This window comes from Hyperolius riggenbachi, chromosome 4 (assembly GCF_040937935.1).
Source record: "Hyperolius riggenbachi isolate aHypRig1 chromosome 4, aHypRig1.pri, whole genome shotgun sequence".
NCBI classification, from domain to species: Eukaryota; Metazoa; Chordata; class Amphibia; order Anura; family Hyperoliidae; genus Hyperolius; species Hyperolius riggenbachi.
In genome coordinates, this window is record NC_090649.1 from 42,049,084 (window position 1) to 42,067,805 (window position 18,722).

General features: G+C 45.9%; 18 non-coding genes across 18 annotated transcripts; 11 read left to right on the forward strand and 7 right to left on the reverse strand.

Annotated features, from left to right (window-relative positions):
* Window positions 1-852: 852 nt before the first annotated feature.
* On the reverse strand, window positions 853-923 carry TRNAG-GCC (transfer RNA glycine (anticodon GCC)). Its single transcript has one exon. It is a non-coding gene; the product is annotated as a tRNA-Gly (tRNA).
* A 134-nt stretch (window positions 924-1,057) lies between these two features.
* TRNAK-CUU (transfer RNA lysine (anticodon CUU)) lies at window positions 1,058-1,130 on the forward strand. The gene has a single exon. It is a non-coding gene; the product is annotated as a tRNA-Lys (tRNA).
* A 1,342-nt stretch (window positions 1,131-2,472) lies between these two features.
* On the reverse strand, window positions 2,473-2,543 carry TRNAG-GCC (transfer RNA glycine (anticodon GCC)). Its single transcript has one exon. It is a non-coding gene; the product is annotated as a tRNA-Gly (tRNA).
* Window positions 2,544-2,677: 134 nt separating this feature from the next.
* TRNAK-CUU (transfer RNA lysine (anticodon CUU)) lies at window positions 2,678-2,750 on the forward strand. Its single transcript has one exon. It is a non-coding gene; the product is annotated as a tRNA-Lys (tRNA).
* Window positions 2,751-4,093: 1,343 nt separating this feature from the next.
* TRNAG-GCC (transfer RNA glycine (anticodon GCC)) lies at window positions 4,094-4,164 on the reverse strand. The gene has a single exon. It is a non-coding gene; the product is annotated as a tRNA-Gly (tRNA).
* Window positions 4,165-4,298: 134 nt separating this feature from the next.
* Window positions 4,299-4,371, forward strand: TRNAK-CUU (transfer RNA lysine (anticodon CUU)). The gene has a single exon. It is a non-coding gene; the product is annotated as a tRNA-Lys (tRNA).
* A 1,548-nt stretch (window positions 4,372-5,919) lies between these two features.
* TRNAK-CUU (transfer RNA lysine (anticodon CUU)) lies at window positions 5,920-5,992 on the forward strand. Its single transcript has one exon. It is a non-coding gene; the product is annotated as a tRNA-Lys (tRNA).
* A 1,343-nt stretch (window positions 5,993-7,335) lies between these two features.
* On the reverse strand, window positions 7,336-7,406 carry TRNAG-GCC (transfer RNA glycine (anticodon GCC)). The gene has a single exon. It is a non-coding gene; the product is annotated as a tRNA-Gly (tRNA).
* A 134-nt stretch (window positions 7,407-7,540) lies between these two features.
* On the forward strand, window positions 7,541-7,613 carry TRNAK-CUU (transfer RNA lysine (anticodon CUU)). Its single transcript has one exon. It is a non-coding gene; the product is annotated as a tRNA-Lys (tRNA).
* Window positions 7,614-8,956: 1,343 nt separating this feature from the next.
* TRNAV-GAC (transfer RNA valine (anticodon GAC)) lies at window positions 8,957-9,027 on the reverse strand. Its single transcript has one exon. It is a non-coding gene; the product is annotated as a tRNA-Val (tRNA).
* Window positions 9,028-9,161: 134 nt separating this feature from the next.
* On the forward strand, window positions 9,162-9,234 carry TRNAK-CUU (transfer RNA lysine (anticodon CUU)). The gene has a single exon. It is a non-coding gene; the product is annotated as a tRNA-Lys (tRNA).
* A 2,676-nt stretch (window positions 9,235-11,910) lies between these two features.
* TRNAG-GCC (transfer RNA glycine (anticodon GCC)) lies at window positions 11,911-11,981 on the reverse strand. Its single transcript has one exon. It is a non-coding gene; the product is annotated as a tRNA-Gly (tRNA).
* Window positions 11,982-12,115: 134 nt separating this feature from the next.
* On the forward strand, window positions 12,116-12,188 carry TRNAK-CUU (transfer RNA lysine (anticodon CUU)). The gene has a single exon. It is a non-coding gene; the product is annotated as a tRNA-Lys (tRNA).
* Window positions 12,189-13,531: 1,343 nt separating this feature from the next.
* On the reverse strand, window positions 13,532-13,602 carry TRNAG-GCC (transfer RNA glycine (anticodon GCC)). Its single transcript has one exon. It is a non-coding gene; the product is annotated as a tRNA-Gly (tRNA).
* Window positions 13,603-13,736: 134 nt separating this feature from the next.
* TRNAK-CUU (transfer RNA lysine (anticodon CUU)) lies at window positions 13,737-13,809 on the forward strand. The gene has a single exon. It is a non-coding gene; the product is annotated as a tRNA-Lys (tRNA).
* A 1,548-nt stretch (window positions 13,810-15,357) lies between these two features.
* TRNAK-CUU (transfer RNA lysine (anticodon CUU)) lies at window positions 15,358-15,430 on the forward strand. Its single transcript has one exon. It is a non-coding gene; the product is annotated as a tRNA-Lys (tRNA).
* Window positions 15,431-16,978: 1,548 nt separating this feature from the next.
* Window positions 16,979-17,051, forward strand: TRNAK-CUU (transfer RNA lysine (anticodon CUU)). Its single transcript has one exon. It is a non-coding gene; the product is annotated as a tRNA-Lys (tRNA).
* A 1,548-nt stretch (window positions 17,052-18,599) lies between these two features.
* Window positions 18,600-18,672, forward strand: TRNAK-CUU (transfer RNA lysine (anticodon CUU)). The gene has a single exon. It is a non-coding gene; the product is annotated as a tRNA-Lys (tRNA).
* The last annotated feature ends 50 nt before the right edge of the window (window positions 18,673-18,722 follow it).

Here is an 18,722-nt window from a genome sequence, read left to right on the forward strand (position 1 = left end):
AACGATCGGAAATCAGATCGGACCTGCCGGAAATCATCTGTTCGACCCATCTATCTGACAGGCATTGGTATGGTGTGTATTAGGCTTTGCACTCCAAAGGTGCTCACATAGCAGTATGAGGAGGGCACTCTGCACACGGCCTGAGATTTAGCTGAGAGGATTGAAAAAAAGGAAGTTGCTCTTTCCCTTAACTTGTTTTTAGATGAGGTACTTCCCAACAAAAGTTACAAACCAAAAAGCCTTTCAGTCCCGGCAAGCAAAAAAAGTGGTTGCTTTCATTTGACTTAAGTTTGTTACTACTTTTTTTTCTGTACTTTTAGTATGTTTTCTTAATTGCTAGGTGCTGGGAAAGCAAGTTGGAGGTAAGCTGACACAACATCTCAACATCTACTGTGAGAAAACTCAGGACAAAAGTAGAATGAATGAGGGCCTAGAGAGAACGCTCCAAATTTGAGCAAGGCCCTGAGTAGAGTGCAAAGACAACAAGGCAAAAAGTTGTAAAACAACACCAGATGAGCAGATGCTGCTGACTTGGCATTTCCGAGGCTTTTCTAGACAGTTAAAAAGAAGCCTAATAGGTGAGTACTGGAGAGGGAGAGATGCTGCACGTCACTGGCACTGCTAGAAGACATGCAAGGCCTTTGGGCACGCAAGTGTCCCAAGGCTGCTTTAACTTGTGTGTCTTAGAGTCATGTTTGCTGGGTACTAGGGTCCCTCTTCTCGACTGTCAGCCAGCACTGTGGCCAAGTGCCACGGTGACTCTTGCAAATGTCCTTAAATGGCTTCTGGCCTGCAGAGATGTCTTAAGCTTGAGAAGTGCAAAGTGTGGAGGTGTGCCAAAATCCTAGCATTTGCATTGGCCGGGAATCGAACCCGGGCCTCCCGCGTGGCAGGCGAGAATTCTACCACTGAACCACCAATGCCTTGCCCTGTTGCTCGGTGCTGAAAAACGTGGCCAGCCAAATCAGGCCATACAAGATTGCCTTCTTCTGTGCGGATGGCAAAGGTGAGGCTGGCGCCATTTTGCAATTTTTGACATTTCAGCTCAAGCAAGCAAGCCCGGCTAGCTCAGTCGGTAGAGCATGAGACTCTTAATCTCAGGGTCGTGGGTTCGAGCCCCACGTTGGGCGATCAAAGCTTCTCCTTTTACTTTCTACTAGGCAGAGCTCCTCCAAAACGATTACAAACCATCACCAGGCCATCACTTCCTCTTTCACATGCCACTCCCCACTCCCTTTGCTAACAAACGAAAATGTCATCTCAGCTTTCCCCTTCACTTTTACTCACACAACCTCTTTTAACAACTTTTCAGCAAAAGTGCTTCACCACCCCAAGAAAGAGAAAAACACTCCTTCTTACAATCTTACTCATCTTTCCTATACTACTTTTCTTATCTGCTTTTCCCAGATTTCCGTTGGCTTTACTCCAGTCCTTTTGTCAAGGAGAGACTTACAATCAATCACTTGACAAGGAACAACCACCTGAAAGATACTCATTCTCGTATGCCTGGTGCACACCATGCAATTCCCCATCAGATAGATGGGCCGATAGATCCTTTCCGACAGACACGATCGGATTTCCGTTCGGATTTCCGATCACTACTATGCAAATCCATCAGAAAAACGATCGGAAATCAGATCGGACCTGCCGGAAATCATCTGTTCGACCCATCTATCTGACAGGCATTGGTATGGTGTGTATTAGGCTTTGCACTCCAAAGGTGCTCACATAGCAGTATGAGGAGGGCACTCTGCACACGGCCTGAGATTTAGCTGAGAGGATTGAAAAAAAGGAAGTTGCTCTTTCCCTTAACTTGTTTTTAGATGAGGTACTTCCCAACAAAAGTTACAAACCAAAAAGCCTTTCAGTCCCGGCAAGCAAAAAAAGTGGTTGCTTTCATTTGACTTAAGTTTGTTACTACTTTTTTTCTGTACTTTTAGTATGTTTTCTTAATTGCTAGGTGCTGGGAAAGCAAGTTGTAGGTAAGCTGACACAACATCTCAACATCTACTGTGAGAAAACTCAGGACAAAAGTAGAATGAATGAGGGCCTAGAGAGAACGCTCCAAATTTGAGCAAGGCCCTGAGTAGAGTGCAAAGACAACAAGGCAAAAAGTTGTAAAACAACACCAGATGAGCAGATGCTGCTGACTTGGCATTTCCGAGGCTTTTCTAGACAGTTAAAAAGAAGCCTAATAGGTGAGTACTGGAGAGGGAGAGATGCTGCACGTCACTGGCACTGCTAGAAGACATGCAAGGCCTTTGGGCACGCAAGTGTCCCAAGGCTGCTTTAACTTGTGTGTCTTAGAGTCATGTTTGCTGGGTACTAGGGTCCCTCTTCTCGACTGTCAGCCAGCACTGTGGCCAAGTGCCACGGTGACTCTTGCAAATGTCCTTAAATGGCTTCTGGCCTGCAGAGATGTCTTAAGCTTGAGAAGTGCAAAGTGTGGAGGTGTGCCAAAATCCTAGCATTTGCATTGGCCGGGAATCGAACCCGGGCCTCCCACGTGGCAGGCGAGAATTCTACCACTGAACCACCAATGCCTTGCCCTGTTGCTCGGTGCTGAAAAACGTGGCCAGCCAAATCAGGCCATACAAGATTGCCTTCTTCTGTGCGGATGGCAAAGGTGAGGCTGGCGCCATTTTGCAATTTTTGACATTTCAGCTCAAGCAAGCAAGCCCGGCTAGCTCAGTCGGTAGAGCATGAGACTCTTAATCTCAGGGTCGTGGGTTCAAGCCCCACGTTGGGCGATCAAAGCTTCTCCTTTTACTTTCTACTAGGCAGAGCTCCTCCAAAACGATTACAAACCATCACCAGGCCATCACTTCCTCTTTCACATGCCACTCCCCACTCCCTTTGCTAACAAACGAAAATGTCATCTCAGCTTTCCCCTTCACTTTTACTCACACAACCTCTTTTAACAACTTTTCAGCAAAAGTGCTTCACCACCCCAAGAAAGAGAAAAACACTCCTTCTTACAATCTTACTCATCTTTCCTATACTACTTTTCTTATCTGCTTTTCCCAGATTTCCGTTGGCTTTACTCCAGTCCTTTTGTCAAGGAGAGACTTACAATCAATCACTTGACAAGGAACAACCACCTGAAAGATACTCATTCTCGTATGCCTGGTGCACACCATGCAATTCCCCATCAGATAGATGGGCCGATAGATCCTTTCCGACAGACACGATCGGATTTCCGTTCGGATTTCCGATCACTACTATGCAAATCCATCAGAAAAACGATCGGAAATCAGATCGGACCTGCCGGAAATCATCTGTTCGACCCATCTATCTGACAGGCATTGGTATGGTGTGTATTAGGCTTTGCACTCCAAAGGTGCTCACATAGCAGTATGAGGAGGGCACTCTGCACACGGCCTGAGATTTAGCTGAGAGGATTGAAAAAAAGGAAGTTGCTCTTTCCCTTAACTTGTTTTTAGATGAGGTACTTCCCAACAAAAGTTACAAACCAAAAAGCCTTTCAGTCCCGGCAAGCAAAAAAAGTGGTTGCTTTCATTTGACTTAAGTTTGTTACTACTTTTTTTTCTGTACTTTTAGTATGTTTTCTTAATTGCTAGGTGCTGGGAAAGCAAGTTGTAGGTAAGCTGACACAACATCTCAACATCTACTGTGAGAAAACTCAGGACAAAAGTAGAATGAATGAGGGCCTAGAGAGAACGCTCCAAATTTGAGCAAGGCCCTGAGTAGAGTGCAAAGACAACAAGGCAAAAAGTTGTAAAACAACACCAGATGAGCAGATGCTGCTGACTTGGCATTTCCGAGGCTTTTCTAGACAGTTAAAAAGAAGCCTAATAGGTGAGTACTGGAGAGGGAGAGATGCTGCACGTCACTGGCACTGCTAGAAGACATGCAAGGCCTTTGGGCACGCAAGTGTCCCAAGGCTGCTTTAACTTGTGTGTCTTAGAGTCATGTTTGCTGGGTACTAGGGTCCCTCTTCTCGACTGTCAGCCAGCACTGTGGCCAAGTGCCACGGTGACTCTTGCAAATGTCCTTAAATGGCTTCTGGCCTGCAGAGATGTCTTAAGCTTGAGAAGTGCAAAGTGTGGAGGTGTGCCAAAATCCTAGCATTTGCATTGGCCGGGAATCGAACCCGGGCCTCCCGCATGGCAGGCGAGAATTCTACCACTGAACCACCAATGCCTTGCCCTGTTGATCGGTGCTGAAAAACGTGGCCAGCCAAATCAGGCCATACAAGATTGCCTTCTTCTGTGCGGATGGCAAAGGTGAGGCTGACGCCATTTTGCAATTTTTGACATTTCAGCTCAAGCAAGCAAGCCCGGCTAGCTCAGTCGGTAGAGCATGAGACTCTTAATCTCAGGGTCGTGGGTTCGAGCCCCACGTTGGGCGATCAAAGCTTCTCCTTTTACTTTCTACTAGGCAGAGCTCCTCCAAAACGATTACAAACCATCACCAGGCCATCACTTCCTCTTTCACATGCCACTCCCCACTCCCTTTGCTAACAAACGAAAATGTCATCTCAGCTTTCCCCTTCACTTTTACTCACACAACCTCTTTTAACAACTTTTCAGCAAAAGTGCTTCACCACCCCAAGAAAGAGAAAAACACTCCTTCTTACAATCTTACTCATCTTTCCTATACTACTTTTCTTATCTGCTTTTCCCAGATTTCCGTTGGCTTTACTCCAGTCCTTTTGTCAAGGAGAGACTTACAATCAATCACTTGACAAGGAACAACCACCTGAAAGATACTCATTCTCGTATGCCTGGTGCACACCATGCAATTCCCCATCAGATAGATGGGCCGATAGATCCTTTCCGACAGACACGATCGGATTTCCGTTCGGATTTCCGATCACTACTATGCAAATCCATCAGAAAAACGATCGGAAATCAGATCGGACCTGCCGGAAATCATCTGTTCGACCCATCTATCTGACAGGCATTGGTATGGTGTGTATTAGGCTTTGCACTCCAAAGGTGCTCACATAGCAGTATGAGGAGGGCACTCTGCACACGGCCTGAGATTTAGCTGAGAGGATTGAAAAAAAGGAAGTTGCTCTTTCCCTTAACTTGTTTTTAGATGAGGTACTTCCCAACAAAAGTTACAAACCAAAAAGCCTTTCAGTCCCGGCAAGCAAAAAAAGTGGTTGCTTTCATTTGACTTAAGTTTGTTACTACTTTTTTTTCTGTACTTTTAGTATGTTTTCTTAATTGCTAGGTGCTGGGAAAGCAAGTTGTAGGTAAGCTGACACAACATCTCAACATCTACTGTGAGAAAACTCAGGACAAAAGTAGAATGAATGAGGGCCTAGAGAGAACGCTCCAAATTTGAGCAAGGCCCTGAGTAGAGTGCAAAGACAACAAGGCAAAAAGTTGTAAAACAACACCAGATGAGCAGATGCTGCTGACTTGGCATTTCCGAGGCTTTTCTAGACAGTTAAAAAGAAGCCTAATAGGTGAGTACTGGAGAGGGAGAGATGCTGCACATCACTGGCACTGCTAGAAGACATGCAAGGCCTTTGGGCACGCAAGTGTCCCAAGGCTGCTTTAACTTGTGTGTCTTAGAGTCATGTTTGCTGGGTACTAGGGTCCCTCTTCTCGACTGTCAGCCAGCACTGTGGCCAAGTGCCACGGTGACTCTTGCAAATGTCCTTAAATGGCTTCTGGCCTGCAGAGATGTCTTAAGCTTGAGAAGTGCAAAGTGTGGAGGTGTGCCAAAATCCTAGCATTTGCATTGGCCGGGAATCGAACCCCGGCCTCCCGCGTGGCAGGCGAGAATTCTACCACTGAACCACCAATGCCTTGCCCTGTTGCTCGGTGCTGAAAAACGTGGCCAGCCAAATCAGGCCATACAAGATTGCCTTCTTCTGTGCGGATGGCAAAGGTGAGGCTGGCACCATTTTGCAATTTTTGACATTTCAGCTTAAGCAAGCAAGCCCGGCTAGCTCAGTCGGTAGAGCATGAGACTCTTAATCTCAGGGTCGTGGGTTCGAGCCCCACGTTGGGCGATCAAAGCTTCTCCTTTTACTTTCTACTAGGCAGAGCTCCTCCAAAACGATTACAAACCATCACCAGGCCATCACTTCCTCTTTCACATGCCACTCCCCACTCCCTTTGCTAACAAACAAAAATGTCATCTCAGCTTTCCCCTTCACTTTTACTCACACAACCTCTTTTAACAACTTTTCAGCAAAAGTGCTTCACCACCCCAAGAAAGAGAAAAACACTCCTTCTTACAATCTTACTCATCTTTCCTATACTACTTTTCTTATCTGCTTTTCCCAGATTTCCGTTGGCTTTACTCCAGTCCTTTTGTCAAGGAGAGACTTACAATCAATCACTTGACAAGGAACAACCACCTGAAAGATACTCATTCTCGTATGCCTGGTGCACACCATGCAATTCCCCATCAGATAGATGGGCCGATAGATCCTTTCCGACAGACACGATCGGATTTCCGTTCGGATTTCCGATCACTACTATGCAAATCCATCAGAAAAACGATCGGAAATCAGATCGGACCTGCCGGAAATCATCTGTTCGACCCATCTATCTGACAGGCATTGGTATGGTGTGTATTAGGCTTTGCACTCCAAAGGTGCTCACATAGCAGTATGAGGAGGGCACTCTGCACACGGCCTGAGATTTAGCTGAGAGGATTGAAAAAAAGGAAGTTGCTCTTTCCCTTAACTTGTTTTTAGATGAGGTACTTCCCAACAAAAGTTACAAACCAAAAAGCCTTTCAGTCCCGGCAAGCAAAAAAAGTGGTTGCTTTCATTTGACTTAAGTTTGTTACTACTTTTTTTTCTGTACTTTTAGTATGTTTTCTTAATTGCTAGGTGCTGGGAAAGCAAGTTGTAGGTAAGCTGACACAACATCTCAACATCTACTGTGAGAAAACTCAGGACAAAAGTAGAATGAATGAGGGCCTAGAGAGAACGCTCCAAATTTGAGCAAGGCCCTGAGTAGAGTGCAAAGACAACAAGGCAAAAAGTTGTAAAACAACACCAGATGAGCAGATGCTGCTGACTTGGCATTTCCGAGGCTTTTCTAGACAGTTAAAAAGAAGCCTAATAGGTGAGTACTGGAGAGGGAGAGATGCTGCACGTCACTGGCACTGCTAGAAGACATGCAAGGCCTTTGGGCACGCAAGTGTCCCAAGGCTGCTTTAACTTGTGTGTCTTAGAGTCATGTTTGCTGGGTACTAGGGTCCCTCTTCTCGACTGTCAGCCAGCACTGTGGCCAAGTGCCACGGTGACTCTTGCAAATGTCCTTAAATGGCTTCTGGCCTGCAGAGATGTCTTAAGCTTGAGAAGTGCAAAGTGTGGAGGTGTGCCAAAATCCTAGCATTTGCATTGGCCGGGAATCGAACCCGGGCCTCCCGCGTGGCAGGCGAGAATTCTACCACTGAACCACCAATGCCTTGCCCTGTTGCTCAGTGCTGAAAAATGTGGCCAGCCAAATCAGGCCATACAAGATTGCCTTCTTCTGTGCGGATGGCAAAGGTGAGGCTGACGCCATTTTGCAATTTTTGACATTTCAGCTCAAGCAAGCAAGCCCGGCTAGCTCAGTCGGTAGAGCATGAGACTCTTAATCTCAGGGTCGTGGGTTCGAGCCCCACGTTGGGCGATCAAAGCTTCTCCTTTTACTTTCTACTAGGCAGAGCTCCTCCAAAACGATTACAAACCATCACCAGGCCATCACTTCCTCTTTCCCATGCCACTCCCCACTCCCTTTGCTAACAAACGAAAATGTCATCTCAGCTTTCCCCTTCACTTTTACTCACACAACCTCTTTTAACAACTTTTCAGCAAAAGTGCTTCACCACCCCAAGAAAGAGAAAAACACTCCTTCTTACAATCTTACTCATCTTTCCTATACTACTTTTCTTATCTGCTTTTCCCAGATTTCCGTTGGCTTTACTCCAGTCCTTTTGTCAAGGAGAGACTTACAATCAATCACTTGACAAGGAACAACCACCTGAAAGATACTCATTCTCGTATGCCTGGTGCACACCATGCAATTCCCCATCAGATAGATGGGCCGATAGATCCTTTCCGACAGACACGATCGGATTTCCGTTCGGATTTCCGATCACTACTATGCAAATCCATCAGAAAAACGATCGGAAATCAGATCGGACCTGCCGGAAATCATCTGTTCGACCCATCTATCTGACAGGCATTGGTATGGTGTGTATTAGGCTTTGCACTCCAAAGGTGCTCACATAGCAGTATGAGGAGGGCACTCTGCACACGGCCTGAGATTTAGCTGAGAGGATTGAAAAAAAGGAAGTTGCTCTTTCCCTTAACTTGTTTTTAGATGAGGTACTTCCCAACAAAAGTTACAAACCAAAAAGCCTTTCAGTCCCGGCAAGCAAAAAAAGTGGTTGCTTTCATTTGACTTAAGTTTGTTACTACTTTTTTTTCTGTACTTTTAGTATGTTTTCTTAATTGCTAGGTGCTGGGAAAGCAAGTTGTAGGTAAGCTGACACAACATCTCAACATCTACTGTGAGAAAACTCAGGACAAAAGTAGAATGAATGAGGGCCTAGAGAGAACGCTCCAAATTTGAGCAAGGCCCTGAGTAGAGTGCAAAGACAACAAGGCAAAAAGTTGTAAAACAACACCAGATGAGCAGATGCTGCTGACTTGGCATTTCCGAGGCTTTTCTAGACAGTTAAAAAGAAGCCTAATAGGTGAGTACTGGAGAGGGAGAGATGCTGCACGTCACTGGCACTGCTAGAAGACATGCAAGGCCTTTGGGCACGCAAGTGTCCCAAGGCTGCTTTAACTTGTGTGTCTTAGAGTCATGTTTGCTGGGTACTAGGGTCCCTCTTCTCGACTGTCAGCCAGCACTGTGGCCAAGTGCCACGGTGACTCTTGCAAATGTCCTTAAATGGCTTCTGGCCTGCAGAGATGTCTTAAGCTTGAGAAGTGCAAAGTGTGGAGGTGTGCCAAAATCCTAGCATTTGCATTGGCCGGGAATCGAACCCGGGCCTCCCGCGTGTCAGGCGAGAATTCTACCACTGAACCACCAATGCCTTGCCCTGTTGCTCGGTGCTGAAAAACGTGGCCAGCCAAATCAGGCCATACAAGATTGCCTTCTTCTGTGCGGATGGCAAAGGTGAGGCTGACGCCATTTTGCAATTTTTGACATTTCAGCTCAAGCAAGCAAGCCCGGCTAGCTCAGTCGGTAGAGCATGAGACTCTTAATCTCAGGGTCGTGGGTTCGAGCCCCACGTTGGGCAATCAAAGCTTCTCCTTTTACTTTCTACTAGGCAGAGCTCCTCCAAAACGATTACAAACCATCACCAGGCCATCACTTCCTCTTTCACATGCCACTCCCCACTCCCTTTGCTAACAAACGAAAATGTCATCTCAGCTTTCCCCTTCACTTTTACTCACACAACCTCTTTTAACAACTTTTCAGCAAAAGTGCTTCACCACCCCAAGAAAGAGAAAAACACTCCTTCTTACAATCTTACTCATCTTTCCTATACTACTTTTCTTATCTGCTTTTCCCAGATTTCTGTTGGCTTTACTCCAGTCCTTTTGTCAAGGAGAGACTTACAATCAATCACTTGACAAGGAACAACCACCTGAAAGATACTCATTCTCGTATGCCTGGTGCACACCATGCAATTCCCCATCAGATAGATGGGCCGATAGATCCTTTCCGACAGACACGATCGGATTTCCGTTCGGATTTCCGATCACTACTATGCAAATCCATCAGAAAAACGATCGGAAATCAGATCGGACCTGCCGGAAATCATCTGTTCGACCCATCTATCTGACAGGCATTGGTATGGTGTGTATTAGGCTTTGCACTCCAAAGGTGCTCACATAGCAGTATGAGGAGGGCACTCTGCACACGGCCTGAGATTTAGCTGAGAGGATTGAAAAAAAGGAAGTTGCTCTTTCCCTTAACTTGTTTTTAGATGAGGTACTTCCCAACAAAAGTTACAAACCAAAAAGCCTTTCAGTCCCGGCAAGCAAAAAAAGTGGTTGCTTTCATTTGACTTAAGTTTGTTACTACTTTTTTTTCTGTACTTTTAGTATGTTTTCTTAATTGCTAGGTGCTGGGAAAGCAAGTTGTAGGTAAGCTGACACAACATCTCAACATCTACTGTGAGAAAACTCAGGACAAAAGTAGAATGAATGAGGGCCTAGAGAGAACGCTCCAAATTTGAGCAAGGCCCTGAGTAGAGTGCAAAGACAACAAGGCAAAAAGTTGTAAAACAACACCAGATGAGCAGATGCTGCTGACTTGGCATTTCCGAGGCTTTTCTAGACAGTTAAAAAGAAGCCTAATAGGTGAGTACTGGAGAGGGAGAGATGCTGCACGTCACTGGCACTGCTAGAAGACATGCAAGGCCTTTGGGCACGCAAGTGTCCCAAGGCTGCTTTAACTCGTGTGTCTTAGAGTCATGTTTGCTGGGTACTAGGTAGAGTTGAGCTGAAATTTTCGTAATTTCGCATTACTATAATTACGCATGCGAAATTTGCGATTACGATGCGAAATTAGCGTAGCGAAATTGCCATTAAAATCGTAATTGAAAATACCGTAAGCGTAATTTTCAACGCGAAATTTCGCGTTTCGTTCATGCCGTAATTTCGCATTAAACGCTACCTTAATTTCGCGTTAAACCGTAACGCTCCGTATAATATAAAAAAGCCGCCGACTTTAAGGGTTAATAGCAAAGCCCCCTTAAATGCTAAGAGCCTCAAATTTGGAGAATATATTAAGGAGATCAGGAGGAATAAGAGGAAAAAATTTTTTTTCAAAAAGACCTTATAGTTTTTGAGAAAATCGATGTTAAAGTTTCAAAGGAAAAATGTAAACATTTAAAAACCCGCCGACTTTAACGGTTAATAGCAAAGCCTGCTTAAAGTTTAGGAACACCAAATTCCCAGGGTATATTAAGGGGATCAGTGGGAATAAGAGGAAAAAAATTTTTTTCAAAAAGACCTTATAGTTTTTGAGAAAATCGATTTTTAAGTTTCAATGGCGAAAATGTCTTTTAAATGTGGAAAATGTCAGTTTTTTTTGCACAGGTAACAATAGTGTATTATTTTCATAGATTCCCCCAAGTGGGAAGAGTTTTACTTACTTCGTTCTGAGTGTGGGAAATATAAAAAAAACCGACGTGGGGTCCCCCCTCCCAGACCTCTTTAACCCCTTGTCCCCCATGCAGGCTGGGATAGCCAGAATGCGGAGCACCGGCCGCGTGGGGCTCCGCACCCTGACTATACCAGCCCGCATGGTCCATGGATTGGGGGGTCTCGGAAGGGGAGGGGCAGCCAAGCTTTCCCCTCCCCCTCCGAGCCCTTGTCCAATCCAAGGACAAGGGGCTCTTCTCCACCTCCGATGGGCGGTGGAGGTGGAGGCCGCGATTTCCTGGGGGGGAGGTTCATGGTGGAATCTGGGAGTCCCCTTTAAAAAGGGGTCCCCCAGATGCCCACCCCCCCTCCCAGGAGAAATGAGTATAGAGGTACTTGTACCCCATACCCATTTCCTTTAAGAGTTAAAGTAAATAAACACACAGACACTTAGAAAAAGTATTTTAATTGAACAAAAAACATAACCACATGTTTAATGCGAAATTACGGCATGATACGACTGTAATGCGAAAATTACGCGAAAATTACGCTTACGCGAAATTTCGCGAAATCCTTCTTCATTACGATTATGTACTTACGGCCATAATCGTAATTACACTAATTACGCGAAATTTCGCAAAATCGTAATTAGGTCATTACGCTCATCTCTAGTACTAGGGTCCCTCTTCTCGACTGTCAGCCAGCACTGTGGCCAAGTGCCACGGTGACTCTTGCAAATGTCCTTAAATGGCTTCTGGCCTGCAGAGATGTCTTAAGCTTGAGAAGTGCAAAGTGTGGAGGTGTGCCAAAATCCTAGCATTTGCATTGGCCGGGAATCGAACCCGGGCCTCCCGCGTGGCAGGCGAGAATTCTACCACTGAACCACCAATGCCTTGCCCTGTTGCTCGGTGCTGAAAAACGTGGCCAGCCAAATCAGGCCATACAAGATTGCCTTCTTCTGTGCGGATGGCAAAGGTGAGGCTGGCGCCATTTTGCAATTTTTGACATTTCAGCTCAAGCAAGCAAGCCTGGCTAGCTCAGTCGGTAGAGCATGAGACTCTTAATCTCAGGGTCGTGGGTTCGAGCCCCACGTTGGGCGATCAAAGCTTCTCCTTTTACTTTCTACTAGGCAGAGCTCCTCCAAAACGATTACAAACCATCACCAGGCCATCACTTCCTCTTTCACATGCCACTCCCCACTCCCTTTGCTAACAAACGAAAATGTCATCTCAGCTTTCCCCTTCACTTTTACTCACACAACCTCTTTTAACAACTTTTCAGCAAAAGTGCTTCACCACCCCAAGAAAGAGAAAAACACTCCTTCTTACAATCTTACTCATCTTTCCTATACTACTTTTCTTATCTGCTTTTCCCAGATTTCCGTTGGCTTTACTCCAGTCCTTTTGTCAAGGAGAGACTTACAATCAATCACTTGACAAGGAACAACCACCTGAAAGATACTCATTCTCGTATGCCTGGTGCACACCATGCAATTCCCCATCAGATAGATGGGCCGATAGATCCTTTCCGACAGACACGATCGGATTTCCGTTCGGATTTCCGATCACTACTATGCAAATCCATCAGAAAAACGATCGGAAATCAGATCGGACCTGCCGGAAATCATCTGTTCGACCCATCTATCTGACAGGCATTGGTATGGTGTGTATTAGGCTTTGCACTCCAAAGGTGCTCACATAGCAGTATGAGGAGGGCACTCTGCACACGGCCTGAGATTTAGCTGAGAGGATTGAAAAAAAGGAAGTTGCTCTTTCCCTTAACTTGTTTTTAGATGAGGTACTTCCCAACAAAAGTTACAAACCAAAAAGCCTTTCAGTCCCGGCAAGCAAAAAAAGTGGTTGCTTTCATTTGACTTAAGTTTGTTACTACTTTTTTTTCTGTACTTTTAGTATGTTTTCTTAATTGCTAGGTGCTGGGAAAGCAAGTTGTAGGTAAGCTGACACAACATCTCAACATCTACTGTGAGAAAACTCAGGACAAAAGGAGAAGGAATGAGGGCCTAGAGAGAACGCTCCAAATTTGAGCAAGGCCCTGAGTAGAGTGCAAAGACAACAAGGCAAAAAGTTGTAAAACAACACCAGATGAGCAGATGCTGCTGACTTGGCATTTCCGAGGCTTTTCTAGACAGTTAAAAAGAAGCCTAATAGGTGAGTACTGGAGAGGGAGAGATGCTGCACGTCACTGGCACTGCTAGAAGACATGCAAGGCCTTTGGGCACGCAAGTGTCCCAAGGCTGCTTTAACTTGTGTGTCTTAGAGTCATGTTTGCTGGGTACTAGGGTCCCTCTTCTCGACTGTCAGCCAGCACTGTGGCCAAGTGCCACGGTGACTCTTGCAAATGTCCTTAAATGGCTTCTGGCCTGCAGAGATGTCTTAAGCTTGAGAAGTGCAAAGTGTGGAGGTGTGCCAAAATCCTAGCATTTGCATTGGCCGGGAATCGAACCCGGGCCTCCCGCGTGGCAGGCGAGAATTCTACCACTGAACCACCAATGCCTTGCCCTGTTGCTCGGTGCTGAAAAACGTGGCCAGACAAATCAGGCCATACAAGATTGCCTTCTTCTGTGCGGATGGCAAAGGTGAGGCTGGCGCCATTTTGCAATTTTTGACATTTCAGCTCAAGCAAGCAAGCCCGGCTAGCTCAGTCGGTAGAGCATGAGACTCTTAATCTCAGGGTCGTGGGTTCGAGCCCCACGTTGGGCGATCAAAGCTTCTCCTTTTACTTTCTACTAGGCAGAGCTCCTCCAAAACGATTACAAACCATCACCAGGCCATCACTTCCTCTTTCACATGCCACTCCCCACTCCCTTTGCTAACAAACGAAAATGTCATCTCAGCTTTCCCCTTCACTTTTACTCACACAACCTCTTTTAACAACTTTTCAGCAAAAGTGCTTCACCACCCCAAGAAAGAGAAAAACACTCCTTCTTACAATCTTACTCATCTTTCCTATACTACTTTTCTTATCTGCTTTTCCCAGATTTCCGTTGGCTTTACTCCAGTCCTTTTGTCAAGGAGAGACTTACAATCAATCACTTGACAAGGAACAACCACCTGAAAGATACTCATTCTCGTATGCCTGGTGCACACCATGCAATTCCCCATCAGATAGATGGGCCGATAGATCCTTTCCGACAGACACGATCGGATTTCCGTTCGGATTTCCGATCACTACTATGCAAATCCATCAGAAAAACGATCGAAAATCAGATCGGACCTGCCGGAAATCATCTGTTCGACCCATCTATCTGACAGGCATTGGTATGGTGTGTATTAGGCTTTGCACTCCAAAGGTGCTCACATAGCAGTATGAGGAGGGCACTCTGCACACGGCCTGAGATTTAGCTGAGAGGATTGAAAAAAAGGAAGTTGCTCTTTCCCTTAACTTGTTTTTAGATGAGGTACTTCCCAACAAAAGTTACAAACCAAAAAGCCTTTCAGTCCCGGCAAGCAAAAAAAGTGGTTGCTTTCATTTGACTTAAGTTTGTTACTACTTTTTTTTCTGTACTTTTAGTATGTTTTCTTAATTGCTAGGTGCTGGGAAAGCAAGTTGTAGGTAAGCTGACACACCATCTCAACATCTACTGTGAGAAAACTCAGGACAAAAGTAGAAGGAATGAGGGCCTAGAGAGAACGCTCCAAATTTGAGCAAGGCCCTGAGTAGAGTGCAAAGACAACAAGGCAAAAAGTTGTAAAACAACCACAGATGAGCAGATGCTGCTGACTTGGCATTTCCGAGGCTTTTCTAGACAGTTAAAAAGAAGCCTAATAGGTGAGTACTGGAGAGGGAGAGATTCTGCACGTCACTGGCACTGCTAGAAGACATGCAAGGCCTTTGGGCACGCAAGTGTCCCAAGGCTGCTTTAACTTGTGTGTCTTAGAGTCATGTTTGCTGGGTACTAGGGTCCCTCTTCTCGACTGTCAGCCAGCACTGTGGCCAAGTGCCACGGTGACTCTTGCAAATGTCCTTAAATGGCTTCTGGCCTGCAGAGATGTCTTAAGCTTGAGAAGTGCAAAGTGTGGAGGTGTGCCAAAATCCTAGCATTTGCATTGGCCGGGAATCGAACCCGGGCCTCCCTCGTGGCAGGCGAGAATTCTACCACTGAACCACCAATGCCTTGCCCTGTTGCTCGGTGCTGAAAAACGTGGCCAGACAAATCAGGCCATACAAGATTGCCTTCTTCTGTGCGGATGGCAAAGGTGAGGCTGGCGCCATTTTGCAATTTTTGACATTTCAGCTCAAGCAAGCAAGCCCGGCTAGCTCAGTCGGTAGAGCATGAGACTCTTAATCTCAGGGTCGTGGGTTCGAGCCCCACGTTGGGCGATCAAAGCTTCTCCTTTTACTTTCTACTAGGCAGAGCTCCTCCAAAACGATTACAAACCATCACCAGGCCATCACTTCCTCTTTCACATGCCACTCCCCACTCCCTTTGCTAACAAACGAAAATGTCATCTCAGCTTTCCCCTTCACTTTTACTCACACAACCTCTTTTAACAACTTTTCAGCAAAAGTGCTTCACCACCCCAAGAAAGAGAAAAACACTCCTTCTTACAATCTTACTCATCTTTCCTATACTACTTTTCTTATCTGCTTTTCCCAGATTTCCGTTGGCTTTACTCCAGTCCTTTTGTCAAGGAGAGACTTACAATCAATCACTTGACAAGGAACAACCACCTGAAAGATACTCATTCTCGTATGCCTGGTGCACACCATGCAATTCCCCATCAGATAGATGGGCCGATAGATCCTTTCCGACAGACACGATCTGATTTCCGTTCGGATTTCCGATCACTACTATGCAAATCCATCAGAAAAACGATCGGAAATCAGATCGGACCTGCCGGAAATCATCTGTTCGACCCATCTATCTGACAGGCATTGGTATGGTGTGTATTAGGCTTTGCACTCCAAAGGTGCTCACATAGCAGTATGAGGAGGGCACTCTGCACACGGCCTGAGATTTAGCTGAGAGGATTGAAAAAAAGGAAGTTGCTCTTTCCCTTAACTTGTTTTTAGATGAGGTACTTCCCAACAAAAGTTACAAACCAAAAAGCCTTTCAGTCCCGGCAAGCAAAAAAAGTGGTTGCTTTCATTTGACTTAAGTTTGTTACTACTTTTTTTTCTGTACTTTTAGTATGTTTTCTTAATTGCTAGGTGCTGGGAAAGCAAGTTGTAGGTAAGCTGACACAACATCTCAACATCTACTGTGAGAAAACTCAGGACAAAAGTAGAATGAATGAGGGCCTAGAGAGAACGCTCCAAATTTGAGCAAGGCCCTGAGTAGAGTGCAAAGACAACAAGGCAAAAAGTTGTAAAACAACACCAGATGAGCAGATGCTGCTGACTTGGCATTTCCGAGGCTTTTCTAGACAGTTAAAAAGAAGCCTAATAGGTGAGTACTGGAGAGGGAGAGATGCTGCACGTCACTGGCACTGCTAGAGGACATGCAAGGCCTTTGGGCACGCAAGTGTCCCAAGGCTGCTTTAACTTGTGTGTCTTAGAGTCATGTTTGCTGGGTACTAGGGTCCCTCTTCTCGACTGTCAGCCAGCACTGTGGCCAAGTGCCACGGTGACTCTTGCAAATGTCCTTAAATGGCTTCTGGCCTGCAGAGATGTCTTAAGCTTGAGAAGTGCAAAGTGTGGAGGTGTGCCAAAATCCTAGCATTTGCATTGGCCGGGAATCGAACCCAGGCTTCCCGCGTGGCAGGCGAGAATTCTACCACTGAACCACCAATGCCTTGCCCTGTTGCTCGGTGCTGAAAAACGTGGCCAGCCAAATCAGGCCATACAAGATTGCCTTCTTCTGTGCGGATGGCAAAGGTGAGGCTGGCGCCATTTTGCAATTTTTGACATTTCAGCTCAAGCAAGCAAGCCCGGCTAGCTCAGTCGGTAGAGCATGAGACTCTTAATCTCAGGGTCGTGGGTTCGAGCCCCACGTTGGGCGATCAAAGCTTCTCCTTTTACTTTCTACTAGGCAGAGCTCCTCCAAAACGATTACAAACCATCACCAGGCCATCACTTCCTCTTTCACATGCCACTCCCCACTCCCTTTGCTAACAAACGAAAATGTCATCTCAGCTTTCCCCTTCACTTTTACTCACACAACCTCTTTTAACAACTTTTCAGCAAAAGTGCTTCACCACCCCAAGAAAGAGAAAAACACTCCTTCTTACAATCTTACTCATCTTTCCTATACTACTTTTCTTATCTGCTTTTCCCAGATTTCCGTTGGCTTTACTCCAGTCCTTTTGTCAAGGAGAGACTTACAATCAATCACTTGACAAGGAACAACCACCTGAAAGATACTCATTCTCGTATGCCTGGTGCACACCATGCAATTCCCCATCAGATAGATGGGCCGATAGATCCTTTCCGACAGACACGATCGGATTTCCGTTCGGATTTCCGATCACTACTATGCAAATCCATCAGAAAAACGATCGGAAATCAGATCGGACCTGCCGGAAATCATCTGTTCGACCCATCTATCTGACAGGCATTGGTATGGTGTGTATTAGGCTTTGCACTCCAAAGGTGCTCACATAGCAGTATGAGGAGGGCACTCTGCACACGGCCAGAGATTTAGCTGAGAGGATTGAAAAAAAGGAAGTTGCTCTTTCCCTTAACTTGTTTTTAGATGAGGTACTTCCCAACAAAAGTTACAAACCAAAAAGCCTTTCAGTCCCGGCAAGCAAAAAAAGTGGTTGCTTTCATTTGACTTAAGTTTGTTACTACTTTTTTTTCTGTACTTTTAGTATGTTTTCTTAATTGCTAGGTGCTGGGAAAGCAAGTTGTAGGTAAGCTGACACACCATCTCAACATCTACTGTGAGAAAACTCAGGACAAAAGTAGAAGGAATGAGGGCCTAGAGAGAACGCTCCAAATTTGAGCAAGGCCCTGAGTAGAGTGCAAAGACAACAAGGCAAAAAGTTGTAAAACAACCACAGATGAGCAGATGCTGCTGACTTGGCATTTCCGAGGCTTTTCTAGACAGTTAAAAAGAAGCCTAATAGGTGAGTACTGGAGAGGGAGAGATTCTGCACGTCACTGGCACTGCTAGAAGACATGCAAGGCCTTTGGGCACGCAAGTGTCCCAAGGCTGCTTTAACTTGTGTGTCTTAGAGTCATGTTTGCTGGGTACTAGGGTCCCTCTTCTCGACTGTCAGCCAGCACTGTGGCCAAGTGCCACGGTGACTCTTGCAAATGTCCTTAAATGGCTTCTGGCCTGCAGAGATGTCTTAAGCTTGAGAAGTGCAAAGTGTGGAGGTGTGCCAAAATCCTAGCATTTGCATTGGCCGGGAATCGAACCCGGGCCTCCCTCGTGGCAGGCGAGAATTCTACCACTGAACCACCAATGCCTTGCCCTGTTGCTCGGTGCTGAAAAACGTGGCCAGACAAATCAGGCCATACAAGATTGCCTTCTTCTGTGCGGATGGCAAAGGTGAGGCTGGCGCCATTTTGCAATTTTTGACATTTCAGCTCAAGCAAGCAAGCCCGGCTAGCTCAGTCGGTAGAGCATGAGACTCTTAATCTCAGGGTCGTGGGTTCGAGCCCCACGTTGGGCGATCAAAGCTTCTCCTTTTACTTTCTACTAGGCAGAGCTCCTCCAAAACGA